Source organism: Giraffa tippelskirchi, chromosome 11 (genome assembly GCF_054371585.1).
Source record: "Giraffa tippelskirchi isolate mGirTip1 chromosome 11, T2T-mGirTip1v1.2.pri, whole genome shotgun sequence".
Lineage (NCBI taxonomy): Eukaryota > Metazoa > Chordata > Mammalia > Artiodactyla > Giraffidae > Giraffa > Giraffa tippelskirchi.
The window spans coordinates 41,361,314-41,384,483 of NC_137285.1; the positions used below are offsets into that span (position 1 = coordinate 41,361,314).

Here is a 23,170-nt window from a genome sequence, read left to right on the forward strand (position 1 = left end):
CTTTTCACATGGAGTCTGTGTCGAAGTCATACAGTTTAGAATTGTTTCATCAACATTCAGGGTGTGGTTTGCTCCCGCAATTCCTCTCCCTTATACTATTTGCTTTCAACTTTCAGGAAATTGTGATATACAAATTTTGTTAGAATAAGATATTTGATTTCCACATGTCAAAAGTTGTCATTATATTTACAAACATGCATACATATATATATATAGAAATATGTGTACATGTGTCTAATCTATCGATATATAAACACATACAACAAAATGTATGGACTTCCATAGTGGCTCAGCAGTAAACAATCCACCTGCAGTGCAGGTGATGTGCATTCAATTCCTGGGTCAGGAGATCCTCTGGAGAAGGAAATGACAACCCACTCTAGTATTTTTGCTTGAGAAATCCCATGGATGGAGGAGCCTGGCAAGCTATAGTCTGTGGCATTGCTGGTGAATTGGACACAACTTAGCGACTAAATAACAACAAAATGTGTAAGGTCTTAATGTGAATGCCCCATACACCCTCACATAGGCTGCCCTCATGCACTAAGAAACCTGTGCAACTTGACATAGTGGTCTGCAATTTTCTAACAATCTGAAGAACAGGAATAACAAGATATAATCAATACTTTTTGCCTTATGAGCTCAACTTTTGACATTTTTAAGAACTAAAGACATTGAAGAATTCATAAGTCAAAATTACTTACACCTACTGAAATACTAACTTGTTTTTGGTTTAATAGGATTGCAATTGAAAAGCACATTTTAGGAATGCCCTGTAAATAATACAAGACAGAGAAAAAGGGCAATGATTAATTAGGCCACAAGTTCATTAACATAAAACTTCATATGAAAGTTATAGATTTCTAAGCTACTTACTAGACCTCAGTAAGTGGTTGAGAATCTGAGCTGTAAGAAACGAAACTCACTTAAATAAATAACCACCAAGATCAGAACAAATGGTCTTTGCTTTATAAACCTTGCTCTGTATGCCTTCAGAGTTGAAGCAGAAGCCATCTAAAATGCAGTCTCATTTCTAAGCTTCCGAGAAGCATGTCATTACTCTTTCCACTTTGAGAGAGGAGCCTGTCAATCAAGCAAGCTTATTTTGCAGGTCCTGGAGGGGAGGATAGCACATTAAGTTTTACTCTCTCTTATTCTTGGTAACACTTTATCTCAAGTGCCCATTAACGAGCACGGTCTATAATTCAGGCTGAATTATGATGAAAGCACTCTCCTGGGAGTGCAAAGCATCTGCATCCACCAGCCGCTGCCATTAGTTTACGAGAATGAGTGTCTCCGATCACACCCAGCAAGGTGAAGAGCCCCGGTTCAGGAACTACACAGAGACTACCCCACTGAAGCTTCAGAAGAGGTTCCTTTGTTCTCTGTTTCTCTAACCTCACCTGTGCTACCTTAAGAAGCCACTGGGCCTCACTTCTTCTTTCTATGACATATGTGACACTTTATCCTGGGATTCAGATCTTAATTCTTCAGTTCATTTTTTTATGTCATGATAAAAATTCTGGGGAATATATAGTGTCCTCTGCTTTTCAGATTCATCATTTCAATATTTTCATCTGCAACAACTGTTTAATTAGAAGAGGCTCCTTTTGGTAGGCTCCTTTTGTACAACTTTAATGAAACTGAAGAGCATGAAATGTGGTTTCCCTGCTTTTAAATGAAGCTACTTTTATAGAAATAAGATGAGAAATGGAGAAATTGTTGAAGTCACAGTGCATGAAATTAAGGGAGCCCAAACTGTATTGACACTAGTGCTTTTTTTTTTTTTTTTTTTTTTCTCTTAAGTTGATGTTTTGAGGACCAAGGTTGTGGTTGCTAACAAACAGGGCTGATGCTGTTTTCTTTCTCTCTCTCTCTCTTTTTTTTTTTTTCAAGTTCATAGATTTGTGACAGACCTGCCCATAAGGATTCAATTTGTTGTTGGTTAGGAAAATTTTATGAAGCAAACTATGTGCAATAGAGGACTATTTTCACACAACACAAAAGCAAATTAATGATGGCATCTAGTTATGAGGTAAAACCTGAAATTGTGCTGGATTTCATGTTAAGCAGGATTCAATGTGCAGACCTGAAACAGAATAATTACAGACGATTTCAAGCAACTTGTGTTGTAATCATATGCCGTGTACATAAGGCCCTCCCACACCACTAAGGTGTTAGTTACGTGGGCATTCTAGTCATTATCAAATTTTCTATCATGTTGTTCTGTATCTTGAAATACAAAGGAAAGAGATGAAGCTACACTCCTCTCATACATTAATCAATGTAACAACCATGTTGGAAAATCAAATTCAGGGGTCTGCATGCCCTTGCTATACAATTTAGACTAACTTGATAATAGGCATTTTTTGGGGGTGGGTGCAGGTCTTGGAACTGGTTTTAATTGCTAGTTTGAAATTATGGAAATACTGAGTGTGATTTCAGATGAGAACAAAGAGGCACTAACTCCCAAGCATAAAGAGAGAACCTTTAAGAGCCATCAACAATTGGGGCATGAAACTTCCATCAAAGATGATTAACTCACAAACCTAGGGGAGGGGAATGATGGGGGAAGGGATACTTAGGGAATTTAGGATGGACATGTGCACACTGCTATATTTACAATGGATAACCAACAAGGACCTACTGTATAGCACATGGAAGTCTGCTCAGTGTTATGTGGCAACCAGGATGGGAGGAAGGTTTGGGGGAGAATGGATATGTGTATGTGTATGGCTGAATCCTTTCGCTGTCCACCTGAAACTATCACAGCATTGTTAATTAGCTGTACCCCAATACAGAATTAAAAGTTTAAAAAAGGAAAAAAAAAGATTATTAGCTCTTGAAGCCTAGCCTTCACTCCAGCAGACTGTAAAAAAGAAGACAAAGAGAGCAAGAGAAGCCTCGTGGGCTCGTGTTTCAGTCCTGTAGAATTCCCCTCCTTTCCTCTTGGGATGCTGAGGGTTTGTCAGCTTCTACCCCACCCATCTTGTGATATGGGGGAGTCAGGAGCTGAGGGGGTTGGGAGATAAGACCAGACCTAGCTTCCCTTTTCAGAAAACTGAACAGTAGAGAGACTTCTTAAGGTCTCCTGATAAACTCTGAAAGACCACCCCCCAGTCAGCACTTGGACTTCTGACTTTCATGGCCCAGAGATGTCCTGTCAAGGTTAGCTGGAAAGGTATTGACAAGCAGTAAGGAGGAGGCTACAGTCATGGAGGTTATTTTAGAGAACTTTGCATCTGCCTTCCATCTCTCCTCCCACCCACTCCAACCCCAAAGAAGTAAAGCCTTGAAAAGGGACAAGAATGCATCGGTGTCCCTCCCCTTCCACTCCAAGATGCTAAGAGTGAAAGTACTGACCTCACCCTGCTTTCCACACCTGAGCTTTCGAAGCTGCAGACCTGGCCTTGGCCGAGGGAGCGCTGAGGTAGAAATCAGATTTAAATGGAATATGAGAGCAATTTTAAACTGGAGAGTGTTCTAATCATTGAGAGCAAACTGAAATGCAAGAGACCTGCTAAAGTGTTAAACAAAAAACAAGGTTGAAAGCAGTGACTGAGGGAAAAAAAGTAGTAGTTTATACTTAAAAAGTCAGTTTGATTAATTTCTACTTGTTTCCTTTGATGATTTTTGATCTCTTTTTGTATCAATAATTTTCTTTTGAGTTTAGAACACCACCACTAGGGTAATTCCTCTTTAAATAACTAAAGTAAACACAAATGCTGAATTTCTTTTCACAACCCCAAACCTCTAATGTTTCCTACATTTAGTATCACATTAAAAGCTCCCCAAGAAAGACTTTTCCAGAAAAAGAGAGCAAGAAAAAGAACAGAAACAAACTCTCTATGAAACCTACAGCATTGTTTTGCCTTCTCCATTTTTATCAATCATTTTGAACAGCACAAACCCAAGTAAACAGTGTTATAATCAGTTATCTTTTTTAGAATGATTAATTTTCTGTTTTTATCTCTGGGCAATAAACTCCTTATCTGGTTGGGTATTTCAGGAAGCAGCCTCTGTGGTAGAGATTTGTGTGTGGCGGTTTAGTAGAGAGAGCTGTCTGGATCAACAGTGAGGGAGTGAAGGAATCAGGAAGAAGTACAAGGAGAAGTCAAACCAGGATGCAGTCATAAGAAAGAGTTGTCTTGAATTGGGGCCTGAGGGCATTTAACACTCTCTGCCTAGACCAGCCTTGGATGTAGGATGTCCTTAGGAAGGGCACGTGATCTGACTCGACCAAGGGCTCCAACTGCCTATACTCCCAGCAGTGGTGCACTGGTAAATCAGCTCTCTGGACACAAAACAAAGCAAAACAGAACAAAACCCAAAACCATCACAAAACCCTTATTTTTTTGTTTGCTGATTTCTATTGTGTAAGTAGTCCCATCAAGACTGATTTCAACCTACTGTTATGAAGCCAGTGAAGGAGAATTGGGAAGAGACATTCACGACTGGCCCTAGCTCATCTTCGGTTCTGTCCTTGGGGAGGGATCTTGGTAGTGCACCCATGGCATCCATCATACTAACTTATTTTCTTGCAAAGAAATACTTCTAAAACTTCAAAAATGTTCAGCCGCATTGGGCACACCACAATAAATAGTTGCAGGTTTCAATTCAGTGAAATTAAATCACCCGGAGTGAGCAAGTCATTTATATTCCATGATATCCCAACAGCCTATTCTTATTTGGCAGTCTCAGGCTCTGAACCAAGAGCAACATCTGCTGGCAATTTATTCTCTATTATCTTCTGCCTACTACTTAACCTACTGGATCAAACAATTCTATGTTCACTGTTCCCTATCCACCTGTAAGTTGGAGTGTTCACTTGTAAAAATTTAAACGTAGCTTTCGAAAATTTTTCATACCCTGATTAGAATGTCGGTTATAAAAATTGCAAATACGTAATCATTATTTTCCCCAATCCACTTCTCTTTTGTCCAATTTATAATTTATTTCCCTGTGATTTCAGCCTGATTGACTTTCTGAAGGCTTAGGAAGGGCAAACACAAAAGGACTGTTGACAATAACATGGAGAAGTGCTGGATGGTCATGCAGGTTGTTGACGTTTTGCTTTTCCAGAACCCACTGAGATTGCTGACCTCAGGGTACATTTTCTTTTCTCACACATAATTCAGAGATCGGCCTGTCTTCTCTCTGAGACCCTCTCTTCCCTGTTCACTGTGGAAATGAACGTAGTAACACAACTTCTCTCATTCTTCTCTCTAATCTAAGGAAAGATTGTGAGTTTGCAATGTAGGGAATGTATACTCGATGTGCATTGTTTTGTTGGATTATTCTAACAAGGAACAAGTAGCAAGAAATATTCTAACAAGAAGGCAGACTGCGCCTGTGAAATAAGACGCAAAAGGAATTTTCAAAACAGTAGGGTATTTTCACTCTTTGTAATAATAGTTATGTCTAGTCTTTCCTGAGGTGTCAAATAGGCCCCAGTTTGATTTTTCACTCATTTAGTTTCTTGGTTTATTTCCTATGAATTGGTGGTTTTCTTTATTTCTGGAGATGGTTTCCAGAATTGTCCAGCTTTGGACAAGAAAGCCCCGTAGTCCCTACAAAGGGGCAGAAGTGTGCATATTATCTATGGCAAAGGCTAAGCTGTTTTGACAAAGGGAACAAGAAATAAAATGGCTTGACTAAGATAGAGTTAGTTTTTAGGTAACACTGCAGTCAGTTCAGCCCTGAGTGACAAGGGATCATGACAGACAGAGTTGTTGAGGAAGCCAGTTCTTCTGCCTTGTTCTGCCGTGTTCACCATCCTCTAGATTGATATACTAACTGACCAGGCCCAAGAGGGATCTGGGATGCTAATATGGCTGTGTTCCAGTTCATGGGAAAGGGAAAAGTCCAGAACAAGAGCTTTCTTTTTAACAAAGAGACAGTGAACTTTTAAGATGTAAGTGTTACTTCTCTTCACATTCCACTGGGTTCTGGAAAATGTAATTTTTAACTGGATGGCCATGAAATTATGTCAGGACAGATTTGGCGGGATGGTTAGCAGGCTGCCACTCTGGTCCCCTAAGTATCCATGTTTACCTTTCTTATCATCTTCTTATGTCCCAAGGAAGACTGTCCAAAGTCTCATCCATTTCTGCATCAGATCAAAGTTTCGTAACTCTGGGAGATGATGAATAGTCCTCTTCAATTGGTCCAGATGAAGTTTTTTTGTGGTCTGATGACTATAAACCAATAGACAGATTATCAGCCTAAAATATAACTACAATTCAAAACTCTCATTCATATAATATAAGAATTGGAAGCACAGCAGTCCTTAGTTATTACAAAGACCTCCTGCCCTAGCAGTGGAGTATGGTTTGTAAGTAGCCATCTGGGCACCCCACCGTGCCTTCTGGAAGAGCTACCTTGTCCATTTTCCTTTATCATTTGTAAGAGTCTCACGTGTAGTTTTATCTGTCTGTTGAAAAATAAAGTTTTTGCAGTCTGCTCTGGATGAAGCAGGCCTGGGACCTAGAGTGTTGCTAGACTTGTGATTTCTTTGGTAATACAACTTCCTAAAAATATGTAGGCTTTCAATCTATTAATACTTGCTTCCACTCATTCCTGTTGGCAGGTAACCTTTAAAAAGGGTTTTTCCTGGACATAGTACATTTTGCCTGATGATTCTCTTTTACTGCTGGCATCACTGCCCATTCCCCGCCCCCTCACCCCCACCCTGCCCCAGTTCTTCACTTAGGCTTGGCTTGTCTGTACTGGAGGCATCTCTTGCCAAAACATCTTCACAGGAGTTGTTTGAGAGAGGCTCCAGGTAATAGACTTGCGTTCTGCTATTTTCGGTGTAGACCCAATCCAGTTTGTGTTTCCAATCCTGTGATTCTACAAATTTCTGGCTTCTCCAGTGATTTAGATTTCAGACTACAGGAAGAGAGTATCTCCCTTAGTGGATTTGTAGTTTTGCACATGTCTGCTTTCAAACTGACAAACCCTTGCCTTAATGTATATCTTTCTTAGGTATCTTATTGAAAGTGGCAAGGAGCAACTCACTCCTAAATTTCTGGGTATTTCCCCAGCACTTCCTCCAGAGCTGTGAGTTCCCCGGGTGTGCTTTCTGAGCTGACACAGGTGAGAGTTTTGCTGAAGCATAACAAGGGGTACAGAAGATCAGAAGGCAATGTCCAGTTTTCCTCTGCCCATTAGATAATTTCTAAGCCAGTTTAGAAATGTATCAATATTTTAGATTTTGTTACTTGATATACTGCTTCCAGGTGCTAATTTCTGTATTACTCAAGCTAAGTCAAGGTAAAGGTTATGTTGTTGTAACAAAGAGATCGCCAAATACAATTTATGTAAGAAGTTTTAGTTTGGCTAATCCAAGGTCCTTAGGGTGGTAGTTCTGCTACTCAAGGTAAGGATAGACCTAAATTTCTTCCATTATGTCATTCTGCCAACCCCCACAAATGCCTGTTTTTATGGAAGAGAAAGAGAATGGATTTGAGGGAACCAACTAGTAGTTTGCCAAACACATTAAGAAGTAGGTCCAAAATGTTTCAAGTAAGATTAATTAATATTTTAGCAATCACTACACGATGCTATCAATCTCATTGTCTTCCTGTTTCACAAATGATGAGAATCTTAAGTCATTCTCCCCAACTGTCTTTTTGACTATAATCATGAAATCATCTGGGGCTTCCCAGGTGGTGCTAGTGGTAAAGAACCTACCTGTCAATGCAGGAGATGTAAGAGACATGGGTTCAATCCCTGGGTCGGGAAGATCCTCTGGAGGAGAGCATGGCAATCCACTCCAGTATTCTTGCCTGGAGAATCCGCCTGAACAGAGGAGCCTGGTGGGCTACAGTCCATAGGGTCATAAAGAGTCAGACACGACTGAAGTGACAGCACAGCATGTGAAATCATCCAATTGCATGAAATCATCGATACAGTTCCTATAGGGGCACTTGTAGGGTGTTTGGGTAATTGAATTGTCTGGGGACTGTTACTACCATTTAATGCCCAAGAAGCCTGAATTGTGAGCGAGGGACATGACCTCAAAATACACCATTGTCCCACTCAAAATGCATGAAAAATCAAATTTCCTAATTTACAGCCCTCATTTTCAGGTCATTAGTGTCAGAGCTGAGACAAGAATATAGATTTTCTGACTATCTGTTACACTAACTTTCTAAAATCCAATCCTTTAAGAATAGTCTGAAAGGAAATTACACTTTAAAAAAAAAGTTTAAAAATTTTTTACTGTGCTCCTGGCTCCCACCTGTTCTATAGCAGCAGCACCTTACCTGCTTAATTCTGTCTTTTCCTACCACATTTGAAAAGCAAAAAGAATCTGTTAAAAATAGAATGACAGTTGTAGGGGAAGGAAATAAAACTCTAAATACAGTATCTCTATATGCATATATAAATAGGAATATAAACAGACAAATATAGACTATGACTATAAAGCAGTAAGACTTTATTTTGGTATGAGTTTTGTGGCATCAATCTCATTACTTTATATTCAGGCTTATGTATGTTTAAGGTATTGTGCTTTCCCAATTCAAATGAAGAAGACTGGGTAGTGAAGGGTCGGGGCATTGTGGGGGGAGCGATCAAGCCCGTGGACACAGGGCAGAAGCCTGCAGTCTGAGTATCAGAACAGGGGCTTGGAGTCTGAGACCAAGGACCCAAGGAGAGGCAAGGGAGAGACCTCAAGTCAGGAAGAGCTCAGGGACCAGGGCAGAAGCAAGCCAGCAGCAGGCTCGCACACAGGCAAGTGGACAGGAAAACAAGCCGTGAGGCACCGGAACAAGGCAGGCTCAGCACTGGGCCATTACTGCAAACCACAGAGCAGCAACAACAAAATAAAGTAGGAACAGATATATAACTACCACAACAGGATTCCCAGGGAAAGCTACTGTGCCGCCTGGAAGGGAGAATGAAATAAGGAGTGGTGAATGTTATCTTGACTGGAGGCACAAAAGTTGGAAGAGCAAATTTTGACTTAGCCTGTTGAGTATGCAAAAGGGCGTATTGTGACTGCAGGTTGAACCATGCTACGGAGGAGGGACAGTGTGACCACTGAGCTGCGTATCTTTGTGTCTTTCCCTTTCGTGTATTGTTTAAGCAGTGAAAAAAAAAATTCTGATAAAAATAGAGATGACAGGTTTTGGAGAAGGAAATATGAAACTAAATACATTATGTAAATATGCAAAAGTAGGACTAAAAATACAGAAATCTGGATGAAGATACAGTAAGAAGACGATGCCACTGACAGTAACTTTTGTGTCAGGAGAGGGTACAAAGATGCGTCCTTTTCTGTGGGTCCCTGAACTGTTTATTTTAATTTGCTGGGAGGATTGAGCCTATGTGAACTTGCTCGTTCTTTTTAGAGTCAAGACTGTCAGATCTTTTGAGTTGCTTATAGTGTTCTGATTTCACATAGTTTCATATATAGCTGAAAAAAAAGTAGATTTTAATTTGCCTCCTTAAACTAACATTGTAAAGCAACTATACTGCAATAAAAATTAAAACAGAAACACAAAAACAAAACCCTGTCCCGTCTTTACTGTTGTACGGTTGTAGCAAACTGGCATTTTCCAATCTGGTACTAGGGAAAATCACCTTTATGGACTTTCTTTCTTTTACCTACTCTTTTTATAAGAACCCGAGCAAAACTTGTTTTCTGTCTTTTCTCTGTGAATGACACCCTCTTATTACCAGGCACATAGAATTTTACTTACTTTCTTTTTTTTTTTTTTTTTTTTTGATGATGATAGCTTCAGTTTAACAGCTTACTTGGTGGGCGTGTTTGAGAGATGAGCTGGCTGGCTACTCACCAGCCCACGTAGCACATTTCTCTTAGTCTGTGTGGTCTATTCTCGAGTTCAAGACTTCAGAATGGGAGGAAGTGGGAAATCGGTAAGGTGAGATTATTCCTCCTTCCTTCTGTTGCAGAATGTCTAGTTACCATGAATTGCAGAGCCACGGTTGGCTCATGACAGCCAGGGGGGCAACAGCTTGTCACTGAAGTCACGTCCATCGATTCTCGAGTCTTACGTGTCACAGTTGCTTAGGTCTACTAGATATCTCTTTGCTTTCCTCTGGCTGGATTCCAGACTGCCCCTGCCCTGTGATCAATCCAGCTGCTGAGAGAGAATAAAGGGAGAGAATCTGGGAAAGTGAAAGCTTTAAGGGAAATTAAGGATCATCTGCTTCACCTCTTCTTCTGTCCACTGGTAAATGGAATCCCATGAAACACTAGCTGAGGATACTATTAATAATAAGGGCAGTGTGAGTCCTGGAAGCCAGGTCTCCTGGTCTATTTCCAATAGACTCTGCATATTTCCTTACCATAGGCAGGAGTCTACACAATGTATCCAAGTATTTGCTCTTTAAATAGACTTATCAGGGTGCCTTCTTCTTTATAATTCTATATAATAACACTGTTGCTAACAGTAATTTTTGCCACTATACAGTTAGCAAACAGAAGAATGAAAAATTCCTATCCCCTCCTTTTCTATTTTTTTCTTGTTTTGTGACCTTGCTCCAATTAGACCTGAATGTATAAGGAGGAAGAATGTTTGAATCCCTCTTTTTTGCCCTATGTATTTTTTGCTTCTGGGGGGAAAAAAAATTGTAACTTTGTTCCAGTTTCCTAAGAAGACTGGATTCCTCTGCCATGGGAAATCTCCATCTCTTCCCTTCCTATCAGTACGCTCTTGGACTTAACCTGGAAGTGCAAAACGTTGTTTGACTGCCCCAACTAACATCTCGAGTAGCTCCTGCCATTGTAACCAGAGCCATGGACAGCATCCCTCACATATGGCTCTGTCCCCCTCTCTTTGTGACAATGTCTCACCTAAAGCATTTTCAGGTATGTTTCCTCATGGGTGCTTGGGACTGTGACTGCCATATGGTGTCAAGAGCAACATCTGCATCGATACTTTACAGATAATAAATACCCGAAAGAGCATTTGTTAGAGATTTGTGGGGACCCCAGAGGTCCGGGTATGCAGTCATAGTGTGTTATTCTCTCAATTTGTTCATTTATTTGTGCTTTTTTTCGCTGCGCAGATACTTAGTGAGTTCTACTGTGGGCAGCGAGCTAGGCTTGCTGCACTAAATGAGATACAACCCCCACTCTCCAGGAGCTTAGCGTCTAGTTGGGGAGATGGATAAAAATGTGAATGATTTATATAACCCAGTGTGATCATCACTCTGAAAAAGGCAAATTGAAAGAATTAGAGAGGAAGCACAAGGACATTGCATTTCATTTGATCTGTGAGTGCAGAGAGATCTTCCTGGCATGGTGATGCTTGAATGAGTGTTTAAGGATGGGTAGAAACAGGCTGAGCAAACTCCAGGAAATGGTGAAGGACAGGGAAGCCTGGCATGCTGCAGTCCATGCAGTCACAAAGAGTCACACATGACTAAGCAACTGAACAACAACAACAAGGCCCAGGCCAGGTAGTCAGGGAGGGACAGAACCCCAGGCAGAGAAGAGGGCAGTGCAGTGGGCTCAGAGGAATGGGAAGACACATTCTCGGGAAACTGCAGTATCTGGTGTGGCCAGTGGGGGACTGCACAAGAGAGGAGACTAGGAAAAACAATGGAGGTTCAGATGACAGCCAGTCTTCTCAGCCAAGTCTGGACTTTGTACTTTACTGTGTAATGGAAAATATTGAAATGTAATGTAATCAGATTTATGGATTGGAAAACTGGCCTGGGCAATAAAGTAGGCTTGCGAGTTGTGAGACTAAAGGCAAAGAGATGGGTTAAGAATCAGTTATAGTAATTTACACAGAAATATGGGTGCCTTGAAACAAGGCTGTGGTAGTTAGGGATGGATGAGGGCTCCAAGCTGTTGTAGTGTTTGAATTGATAGGACTTGGTAACTGACCAGATGTAGAAGAGAAAGCCGACTAGAATGTCATTCAGCAACTGAATTGATACCATTTACTGTGACAGAAATTTACTGTGACAAGGGGCTTCTCTGATAGCTCAGTTGGTAAAGAATCCTCCTGTAATGCAGGAGACCCTGGTTCCATTCCTGGGTCGGGAAGATCTGCTGGAGAAAGGATAGGCTACCCACTCCAGTATTCTTGGGCTTTCCTCGTGGCTCAGCTGGTAAAGAATCCGCTTGCAATGTGGGAGACCTGGGTTTGATCCCTGGGTTGGGAAGATCCCCTGGAGAAGGGGAAAGCTACCCACTCCAGTATTCTGGCCTGGAGAATTCCATGGATTGTATAGTCCATGGGGTCACAAAGAGTCGGACATGACTGAACAACTTTCACTTTTACTGTGACAGAAAGTGAAAGGGCAGGTTGTTGGATGGGGGTGATATTGGGGTTGGGGAACATGAAGTGAAATGCCTGTGGTACATGTAAGAGAATCTGGGAGGTAATGAGCACTTCATAAGCCTATAGCTCAGCAGAGATATTAGACCAGAGATAGAGGCTTATTGGTCATTGGCAAATTTTTGGTGGGTGAAACTTTACACATGGATAGGGAAACCAGGAAAACAAGCTAAGTGAAACAGTGGTAATGAATCAGGCTTCCTGGATTCAAATCCCAGCTCTGCCATTTTGGGCCTGTGTAATTATGGGCATGTTACCTCACCTTCCCAAATCTTGATTGCTTTCTCTGTAAAATGGGAATAATACTCATAACCATCTTAAGTATCATGTGAAGTCCTTAGTCGAGTGCCTGGCACACTGTAAATGCCAATCGATATTGGCTACTATTATTGCTGTTATTAAATTAAGAGTCTAAGGTGGGAGCTGAAAAGAGGATTGCAGATGAAGGATATCTAACATTTCACAGAGAAACAGTGAGGAATTGTAGGAGTGCTGGGGTAAAACATGAGCAAGTTAGAGGTGGAGAAGGGAAATACATTTCAGAATGAGTGGCCAACAGTGTCAACCAGTACTGTGAGCTTAAGAAACAGTAGGTTTGGCAAACAGTGTGATACTTTTCAAGGACAAGCACAGTAGAGGGTGGAAACCCAATGGGATTGAAAAGTAAATGGAAGATGAGATGATAGAGACTGGAGTATAGAATACTGTTTTAATAAGTTTAGTTATATAAAATAAAGGAATCTTAATGTCTAGATCAGGTTTTGAAGAAGAGAGAGGGCTTTTGTAAAGTTGGGAAGAAACTGACAAGTTGATAAACCGAAGGAAAAGAAATATATGCAGGATGTGTAGGTTAGAACTCCGTGTTGATCTTTCCTTCCTATGTTAGATAAAGTGTGTTATGTCCCAAAGTCCAAGGTCAAGGGACAAAAGAGGAAGGGAACCAACTTTAGCTGTTTGCCAGGCACTGTGTAAGGTGCTTTTCATTTATTCGCTTACTGAAACTTCTTGGAGACTTGGCAAAAGAGTTGCCCATTGATAATTCCTATTTTCTATCCAAAGCAACTAAGACATACAGAGTAGGCAATTCACCCAAGGTCACAAATAAAAGTTGGGAACTTGGCTATGCTCTGTTGCTTTCAAAACTTGTGTTTCCTGAGCTACTCAGTGGTTTCATTTACATGAAAGATTTCTGGAAAATGTGTATTTATTATGATGGATGGTTGCAGCAGACAGTGTTAGCACTCTTCCCACATCTGCTTAGTCTCTTTGCTATTTTCCTCCATGTTGATTCTCATTGATCTTTCCTTAGAGCCAGTACCTGCACCTTTTTGTTGCAAGGGTGTCCTTATACTGTAAGAGTGTACTTTCCTGTTTGAAGATTAGGAAGTTGTTGAAAAACCAGGTTTACTGCCACCACTGCATACTCCTAACCCTAAGCAATGCTTGATGGATGTCATTGTTGTAATACCCAGCTCTTTGGTCCCCGATAGGAAAACTCTGAGGTGTGACTTACACTGTCACCAGATTTCTCCAGGGAACTGAGTGGGTTACCGGCTCTGGTCCTTTGCTTGATATCTTCATTTGGCTTCTATATTAATTTCCTATTGCTTTTGTAACAAATCTTCACAATTTTCATGACTTAAAACATCAAAACTTATAATTTAATAGTTTGCAGGAGTCCCATCTTGGTCTCGGTAGGCTGAAAGGCATTGGCGGCATTGTGTTCATTTTTGTAGAGTGGATCGGGGGATCCTTTTCCGGGCAGAAATTCAGTTCCACGCGATTGTGGTCTTGTTTCCTGGCTGGCTCTCAGCTGGGCCCCACCCTTAGCTCCTAGAGGCCTCTCTCTGTTCTTTCACAGAACCCCCAATATCTAAGAGCCAGAACGGGGTGCATCAGGCCCTTCTCATACTGCAATCTTCCTAACCTACCTTTTTTTCTCATTTAAGTCCTCTTGTGATTAGATTGAGCCCATCTGTGTATAATCTAAAATAATCTCCCTATTTTGTGACCAAATGTTTTGTAATCTTAATTTCATCTGTAATTTTACTTCCTTTTTTACCGAAGAAGGCAACATATTCATAAGTTCTATGTATTAGGAGGTGGGCATCTTTCAGGGGAGGCATCATTCTGTCTACCACAGTCTCCTCTCCCTGTGGTCCCACTTCCTCGATCCCTCTACCTGTTCCTTTTGAAATCACGTCCTAATAAATCACTTTCACAAGTGATTTATTTTGGGCTCTGCTTTTGGGGAATTCAACCTGAGCCAATGAGGAATTTTCTAAATTCAAGAATTGTCTTGGTTATTGAATTGGGGGTGGCCAGTGGGGAGGTCAGGCCAGCACTCTGAGTCTGGGCAGAAAATGTCCACTCCTGTGCCTGTGTTCCTAGCTGCTGGGCTCATTGGCTTTCTGGCAGTTGGACAGGAAGAACAGGGGAGACTTTGCTAATGAGATTCTCTCTGCTCACCTGAAATCCTCTGCTCATCATCAGTGTGGCACCCTCGGCAGCCTTGCCTACCAGCGAGTCTCTGTGCGCGGCATTTATAAACACAAGCATGAGGTTCTGCCACAACCGTCAAAGGCGGTAGCTCGTTAGTGAGTGGCAGACACCAGGCAGGGCTGGCCCAGCTTTGATGCTATGTGGCAAGGCATAGAAAATGAACATGCCATCCAGTTCAGGGTCAATATGCAAAACAGAAAAGGGAAAAATGGAAGCTTGACAGCCTGTCACAATGATTATTAACTGTCTTCTGGAGACCTGTGGGCTCCCAGCTCCATGAACACACTTAGCCAGTCAGCAGTCTGTATCAGCTCTTTAGCACGCACTCCTTTGCCGTGTGTATCCCTTGGGTCTGTTTCATCAGGTGCCAAATTCCTCATCCTCTGGGCACGCGGATGCTCCAGTTACACCCACTGCCACAGGGTCCCCACTGATGGAGGTACACGTAATTTAAACCTAGGATATTTTTTTCTGGTGTGAGCCAGGTTAATCAGAGGCTCTGCAGGGTGACAAAAAAGGCAGGTTGCTCAAACAGAGCACACCTGCTGAGCAGAGTTTACATCTGATCCTTGAAAATATCACTTCAGAAACCATTGCTTGGAAGGCCGTGACTGAAGGAAGCCCCTTGGTAATAGTTGTAATAGGTGCCCCATGCTTCCTTTTCGATTGCCTTGCATTCCCTTTCTTTCACCAACCTACAGCTCCAATTTATACTTCCCTTTCTCTTTACAACATAATCCTCACTCCCTGAAATTTACACCTACATTCCAGACTCCACATGACAGCTCCGTTCATAATACCACCCATGAAAAAGGCTTTTATGATCTTGAATTTTATACTTCTCAACATTTTTCCCCACTACTTTCGAAATACACATTCTTAATATCCCAACAAAGGGGAACAGATTAAAGAGAAATACCATAAAATAATTCAGTGACGACCTAATAAAAGATGCAATCAATCAAGTAAGTGACAGTAGCAGTTTCTTTTAACATCAAGTCTAATGGTTTCTTTTTCTAGTACAAAAGTGCTCCATTAACAGTGTGAGTCTTTTATTTAGGTAATTCACACGAGTGGTTGCCAGATGTAGTTTATTTTCAGGAAGGCACACTTATAGAAGCAGCACACTGAGCAAGAGACAGAGTTATCTCCATCTAACGTACTCTCTAATGACCTTTCAGAGTGAAAATAGCAGTGAAATCCTAAAACCGAAACCCTCAAAAATCAGATCCAAGTAGCACTTCACATTTAAAATGATGGTTGGATGTCAGGGCTGGCCTACAGAGGATTGTGGAGTGATTCTTCGCTTCGCCATCTATCCTCAATGAACAGCCTTGATTGGCCAGAGCCTCCCCCTGCACCATGCAGCCGGGTCCACTCCAGCTTCACTGTGTTTTGACTCCCTTGCTTCAATCAAAACTCACCAGTTGAAGCGCTCTTTCCCTCAAATGGTTCTTTTCTACTAGGTACTTCAATCAACTAATGTTCCCTAACGTATTCCCTTTGTACAGTGATTGATAAGATTCTACTCTGAGTGTCCATTAGTAAAGGACACCTTTTGAAGATGGTGCCTTTCACCCAGGGCAGTGGCCACAATGGTGTCAAGCAGAGGGGGAAGTGAATGAAGTGGTTTCAGAGAGATCTGGGTTGAGACAGATCCAGACTCGTTCTGCACTGGCTAGTACCTCTGGATGCACTGTCTGTGTCCTGGGAAGCTTATCCCCTATTTTGGTCAAAGTGTGGATAATAGTGTCCAAATTTTCCTTCTTTCAAAGAAGTATATATTTAGTGTCTACTATTTTTGATGATTAGATGAGAAGAGGTCATATTTAATACAATGCTAAATGTAATTTCCCTAAAAAGTTATTAAAAAGATGGTGAAAGTTTCTGGGAAGATAGTTGCTTTTTTTAAAAATTTATTTTTTTTTAAATTTATTTTCGGCTGTGCTGAGCAGTATGTGGGATCTTAGTTCCCCAACCAGGGTTTGAACCCATGCCCTCTGCAACGGAACTGCATTCTTAAGATTCTTAAGCACTGGACTGCCGGGGGAGTCCCAGAAGATAGGTTTGAGTTGTGTAACTTTTGTTCTCCTTCAATTCATATCATGTTAGCTGTTTAAGCTAAGAGGAGCTGGCTTTGGGTGACATACATCTAAGATGCTTCAGAAATTCTCTGGAGACACTAAAATCTGATTCTAGTGAAATTCAGTAGACAGTCCTACCCCAGGAAAAGATTATCTGAGATTGAGATGATAGGCAAATGCTTTAAATTAAAGATGACTTCTTAAGAGTAAATGAATGAATAGCTTCTTAGGTTAATAACCTGGGTGACAAAAAGATTTAGGAATAAAACGTTCTGTTCTAGGGATAAGGCAACTAGGGTTTAAGTCGGGTTTGTTAGTTAATTATTACATGACCTTACAAAAGTCATTTAAACTATCCATGCCTCAATTTCTTCATTTGTAAAGTGGTTGGGATATAGCCGGTTATCTCTAAGGTTGATTCCATGTGGAGAATTTTCTATAAACTGTGTTCATGGAACTTCTTTCAACGTCTCATTTTAAGAGATGCTATTGAATAGATTGTATTTGAACCGAAACTTGATAAAATCTTTGTAAGCACTTCAGCTTCTTTTTGCATTTCATTTTGCTGACTTTTCTCCTTTTCTTCTATTACCTTTTCTCACCCTCTCTATTAAATCTCTCATATTGCGTAGGCCAATCTATGAATAGAATTTACTATATATATGGCTTACTAGACAACTGCATCCTTGAGAAATTCAGTCAACCACTTTGTTAGTATAAAGATAAGGAGAAGAATAAATCAGGCAAATGAGTGGGATGCACTGTGGGAAGAATGGGAAGGAATGGTTTCTAAATAATCCACAGTTCTAGGATGAGGGCAGGATATTGTGCTGCAGGTAAGCAGAAGGGAGGAAAGCAGAGTAAAGCTGTGTGGCTTGTCTGGTAGGGGATAATGAGAGTCAAGACTAATATTTACTCAGGTTTGCCATGTTGAAGGGACTGTGCTAAGGGCTTTATTAAAACCTTAAGAAGAAGATACTCAATAATCTGATAAAGATGAGGAAACTGAGGTCCAGAAAATTTAATTGTATAACACCAAATCACACAGGAAGTAGCATAGTCAGCATATGGATTCAAGTTCTTTGCGTTCAAAGCCAAGGCTGTTTGTCACTATAGTCATGGCTTTCCAGGACCTAAAAATATGAATTTGAACAGAAATGAGGTATGAACTCTACATGGTGTTGACTTGAATGTGACAGATAGACAGAGAGCAGATCAAAGGGAAGCTCAGCTGAGTTAGATTGGGAAGGACAGTTCTTTCTATTTACTATAGTGGCCTTTTTTGGTGGAGGTTGGTGCAGGGAGGATTGGGAAGATTGGTTTATCTGCTGCTTGTGTGTGTTCTGCTTCCGTTGTGGTTGTGGCCGACTCTGTGCGACCCTATGGACTGTAGCCTGGTGGGAGAACCCATGGACAGAGGAATTCTCCAAGCAAGAATACTGGAATGGGTTGCCATGCCCTCCTCCAAGGGATTTTCCCAAGCCATGGATCCAATCTGCGTCTTCTGTCTCCTGCATTTCCTGCATTTCAGGTGGATACTTTACCTCTGAACCACCTGAGAAGCCCCTATCTGCCGCTTATATTAGAGTAAAGGGGAACATAGAACATTATACCTAGCATCCATAGGTTTTCTGAGGTTAGTTAGTCATGGGTAGTGTGGAAAAACATAAGGTAAAATGCATGCTAAAATGAGAAAGAATGTGTGTTCTTGTGTGTGTGTGTGTATTTGCTGAAGTATATTTGAATGACTGCTGAGAAGATAGTTTAATGCATTCACTGAATTTTTCAGTTGATTAAAGGATACTCTACTCTCTTGCCTTATGGCAGACTAAAAGGGCTTCCCAAGCAATCATCTAAAAAACAAGATAAAATATACCAAACTGTGTGTCCTTGAACCTCTCTCCATACACTTGTTTAAAATTAATATACTTAAACAGAATAACCCACCTATCTGTGGCACTCAGTGACTTAGAGCTATATATAATACATATTAATAAACCAGGAGAATGTGGTCCCTGCCACACTCATTTTGTTTCCGCCCTCCTGATGGGGCTCTTGCTGTCAGAGGCTTCTTCTCAGATAATGAAAGGCAATGCAAAATATACACATTCATCCCTTCCTCCTTTCAATCCTCTGTCCTGTCATCTCTGTGCAACAGAATCTTCCATTAGTGTTCACTTTAATAAGCCAATTTCTTTGGGTTCGTGGGTGACAATTTTTAAATTAGGGGGGATCCATGCCAGTCTTTCAAAGGTGGGTATCTTCACGTTGCTCTCTCACAGGGTAGGTTTTAATTAGGAAGGTCACTGCTAGTTTTAAGAGAATGCAGCAGGGCAGGTTTCTTTTCCTCCCTATTTTGGTCATGTCTAGCTAGTAATGGAACAGTGTGTTTTATCAGGATATGCCTAAGAAATGTCAATAAGATCAACAAGCCAACAAGCCCAGTGAATACCCCCAGTCCATTCCTACACGGATTTCCCTTCTCATTCTAATCCTGCCTTCTATGTTTGTCCTACTTCTGTGACTTATGGATACATATCAAGATAACTTTGTAAAGTTGTGCTTTTTAAAAATTCATGTTTTCATTTTCATCCCATTTAAATAGTTTAGAGCTGTTAAGAAAGAAGGAATAAATTTGGGTAAACATTATGGGGGAGGAGAAACCCAGTTTGTTTAATGAAGACAACCTATTTTCACCTAGGAACTCAAATTGAGGGTATGTCAAACCAAGGCTTTTGGTGGGGCAGTTCTGGTGCCTTTATGTCTTTTGTGTAAATGGTTGTTACTGGGAGCAATGAGGTTTGCTTTTATCCTCAATGGACCATGTGGCCTTTTGTACTTCTAGTTACTTTTGGAGCACCTGATCATCAGTATCGCTACAACACACATGCTATCCATGGTGGACCCTCCAAATCTCTTTGTCCACAGTCCTCAACTCATATGGAGAAGACTTTTGAATTAGCTCAGAGTTGGAAGAGTATTTGTTGTTGTTGTTCAGTTGCCCAGTCATATCTGACTCTTTGAGACCCCATAGACTGCAGCATGCCAGGCCTCCCTGTCCCTCACCATTTCCCAGAGTTTGCCCAAGTTCATCTCCATTGCATCGGTGATGCCATCCAGCCATCTCATCCTCTGACACCCTCTTCTCCTTCTGCCCTCTATCTTTGCCAGCAATAGGGACTTTTCCAATGAATTGGCTGTTCATATCAGATAACCAAAATACTGGAGCTTCATCTTCATCATCAGTCCTTCCAATGAGTATTCAGGGTTGATCTCCCTTGAGGTTGACTGATTTGATCTCTTTACTGTCCAAGGGACTTTCAGGAGTCTTCTCCAGCACCACAGTTCAAAGGCATCAATTCTTTGGCACTCTGCCTTCTTTACAGTCCAGCTCTCACAACCATATCTGACCACTGGAAAGACCATAACCTTGACTATATGGACCTTTGTCCACAGAGTAATGTCTCTGCTTTTCAACACACTGTCTAGATGTGTCATAGGTTTCCTGCCAAGAAGCAATTGTCTTCTGGTTTCATGGCTTCGGTCACTGTGAGCAGTAATTTTAGAGCCCAAGAAGAAGAAATCTGTTACCACTTCCACCTTTTCCCCTTCTTTTGGCATGAAGTAATGGGACTGGATGCCATGATCTGTTTTTTAATATTCAGTTTTAAGCTGGCTCTTTCACTCTCCTCCTTCACCCTCATCAAGAGGCTCTTTAGTTCCTTTTTGCTTTCTGCCATTAGAGTGGTAGCATCCTTCTGTATGAGGTTGTTGATGTTTCTTCAGCCTATCTTGATTCCAAATTGTAACTCATTCAACCCAGCATTTCTCATGATGTGCTCAGCATATGGGTTAAACAAACAGGGTGATAGCAGACAGCCCTGTCTTACTTCTTTCTCAATCTTGAACCAATCAGTTGTTTCATACAGGGTTCTAACTGTTACTTCTTGACCTGCATACAGCTTTCTCAGGAGACAGGTAAGATGGTCTGGTATTCCCATCTACCTAAGAGCTTTTCACAGTTTTTCATGATCCACACAGTGAAAGGCTTTAGCATAGTTGATGACACATAGGTAGGTGTTTTTCTGGAATTCCCTTGCTTTCTCTATGATCCAATGAATGTTGGCAATTTGATCTCTGATTCCTCTGCCTTTTCTAAATCCAGTTTGGACATCTGAAACTTCTTGGTTTGCATAATGCTGAAGCCTGGCATGTAAAATTTTAAGCATGACCTTACTAGCATGGGAGATGAGTACAATCATCCAATGGTTAGCACATTCTTTGGGCTTTCCTCAGAGCTCAGTTGGTCAAGAATCTGCCTGCAATGCAGGAGACCTGGGTTCGATCCCTGGGTTGGGAAGATCCCCTGGAGAAGGGAAAGGCTACCCAATCCAGTACTCTGGCCTGGAGAATTCCATGGACTATATAGTCCATGGGGTCGCAAAGAATCAGACACAACTGAGTGACTTTCACTTTCACTACCCTTCTTGGGAATTGGGGATTGACCCTTCCAGTCCTGTGGCCACTGCTGGGTCTTCCACATTTGCTGACATACTGAGTGAAAAATCTTGATGGCATCATCCTTTAGGGTTTTGAATAGCTCTACTGGAATTCCATCACATCCACTAGCTTTATTAACAGCAGTGCTTCCTAATGCCCACTTGACTTCACACTCCAAAATATCTGGCTCTGGTTGACTGACCACATCATCGTAGTAATCTGGTTCATTAATTCTTTATTGTACAGTTCTTCCATGTATTCTTTCCATCTCTTCTTGATCTCTTCAGTGCCTACTAGGTCTCTACTGTTTCTGTCCTTTATTGTGACTGTCTTTGGGTGAAATGTTCCCTTGATATTTCCTATTTTCCCAAAGAGATCTCTAGTCTTTGCCTTTCTGTCATTTCCTTCTAATTCAAAACAGAAGACTTTTGAATTAGCTCCAAGTGGGAAGAGTATATATCATTATAAACCCCCTGTCTGAAAACTCAGCTACAACTAGAAAAGATGGGGTAGCTGATCCAGCAAATAAAAGCAAAAAATCTAAAAGTTAAAGACATGTCTATTTCTCATTTAACAGTCCAGGCAGGTCATCTAAAAAATCAGCTTTATGTATAACTCCTAATTATACTATATTAAAAAAAAAAAAAACAACCTTTTCCTATCTCTTCTTTGAAAATCCACAAAACACTTTGGTGAAAGATGTTTAAGGTTAATTGCTATTTTGTTGTGTTGTTTTAAAAAAAAATGAAGCCTCGATTTGACTTGGAGTCCATCTTTGTGGGCTGCTGTGAAACAGGAGCAGACAGGCTAGTCTGGAATCCAGTTCTCAGAAATGTGCCCTTTACAACCGGAAGGGATGACAGATCTCATAACCCTGGAGGAACAACTGAGTGAGTGTTACTGAAAAACAATTTTGTGACTGCAAATTAAAGAATCATTCTGAGATCAGAGTGACTTTTCTATTGGTTATAGATACATTTTTTAAAAATTGGAATATGATTATTGTTACTGAGGATTTTTTGAAAATGAATGAAAAAGAAAGTGTGTGTCAAGATTTAGCTAGATGAGTGATGTTCCTCCATCTTAGTGTCATGGAGGTGGCCAGCTGTTGATGAGATTTTTGTCAGCAAAGTTATTTCTCATTGAGTTCCCAGTCTTCCAGGACTTTCTATGGCTCCTCCTTGCTTTGTAACTTAGAGGAGGTAGAAGGTGATTATGTTTTGTCAGAAAAGAAAGCCAGCATGGAATTTCAGCTCAGTATCAACAATTTCCACTTTGACAGTGTCATTCAGCATTCACTGCCAACTTTCTAATTAACTCAGGCTTCACTGAATTATGACTTGTCTTATTTGGAGCTTGTTTTGGGGCTAGTGATTTTGCTTTCCAGACCTATGTTGTTGAAATATCAAATTTGAATTTGTAAATTATGTTGGCAACTTTTCTTCTTTCATGACGGCTAACATTCTTTTCTGTGATAAAGAAACCACATCTTGCTACCCTTAAGGAAGGCTATCATTTTCTCCAAAGAAGTACTGAGTGTTATTATAGAGCCTGACTAAAAACTTTGGCAGGAAAAAGCATGTGGAAAGCAGAAAGCGAAAACACTGCATCTCCTACCATGTGCTTTCACACTGCTCCTGCAGAGCTACTGAACTCCTCTTGAAACCAATCGATTTTATCTGTGAAATAGGTGAAAAATGTATCCCAGCAAGATAAACCCTGAACTGTTTCTGAGTTTAAAAAACAACAAGATATAAG

General features: G+C 40.9%; 1 protein-coding gene across 3 annotated transcripts in view; it reads left to right on the forward strand.

The window, feature by feature from the left end:
* Positions 1-23,170, forward strand: part of C11H4orf33 (chromosome 11 C4orf33 homolog) — an 855,122-nt gene that overhangs the window by 319,797 nt on the left and 512,155 nt on the right. Inside the window, exon 14 of one of the 3 annotated variants that reach the window (XR_014068173.1) lies at positions 22,163-22,302. The exons of the other annotated variants lie outside the window; for them this stretch is intronic. The gene's annotated coding sequence lies outside the window, so the exon portion shown is untranslated. The remainder of the gene's footprint in view (positions 1-22,162; positions 22,303-23,170) is intronic. 3 annotated transcript variants of the gene reach the window in all.